Source organism: Equus przewalskii, chromosome 15, assembly GCF_037783145.1.
Source record: "Equus przewalskii isolate Varuska chromosome 15, EquPr2, whole genome shotgun sequence".
Classification (NCBI taxonomy): domain Eukaryota; kingdom Metazoa; phylum Chordata; class Mammalia; order Perissodactyla; family Equidae; genus Equus; species Equus przewalskii.
This window is the reverse complement of record NC_091845.1, coordinates 40,337,605-40,338,446: the sequence shown is the minus strand read 5'-3', so window position 1 is coordinate 40,338,446 and position 842 is coordinate 40,337,605.

The window sequence follows — 842 nt, the reverse complement described above, 5'->3', positions numbered from 1 at the left end:
CAGTAGCCGGCGCCCGCGGGTCAAACACAAACACGATCCCGCGGTTCAGGGTCGCGGCTGCCACGGGCAAGCGGCGCGGACGGGCGGATGTCCAGACCAGGCAGGAGCCAGCCACACGCACGGGTGTTCCCCCCTCACCCCGCGAGGCCAGCGGTGGGCGGGTGCCGGCAACCTGAAGATTAAATCCAAACAAACGCGGCGGATCAGGAAGGGATAGTGGCCAGAGCCCCGAGTCAACGGCCTGGGCTCACACTCTCCTCGCTTTTCCCTCACCCCCTTGCCCAGCCCGGGGTCGCAGAGAACCAAGCCGACCTCCAGCTCACTCTCGGACTGTCGCTGCCAAGGTGGCCTTTCGCGGTAATAGCTGCTCACTGGGGACCGCCACTGCCCCGCCCCCCTTTCCTAGTTGGCGCCAAACGGAATCCACCAATCAGTAAGCGACTTCTGCTCCTCGCGCCCGAATGGCAGGTAGACTGGGCCAATGAGAGGAGAAGAAGGAAGCAGCTCGAGGGACACCGTGAGGTCACCCGCTCTCAGCGAGGGGCGGGGCCTAGAGAAGACCTGATCTGCTCGGAATGAGAGGGAGCTCAGAGGCAATGAAAACTCCCAGCAGAACCTGCGAGGCTCAGGTCGAACCGGAAAGCCCCTTTTGGCCCGTTGCATGCTGGAACGCGTAGTTTCCACATTGCGTAGCGATCCAGTCCGGTCCTATTCGCGTTGGGTCTTTGCTGCATCGCCCCGTGCCCCAAAGGCTGAGGGAATGTGGAGGCTAGAGAAGGCTGTCCCGGCCGCTGGAGGCCAGGCCGGGCCCAGCCTTGACTCGACTTATAACCGTGCAGTAC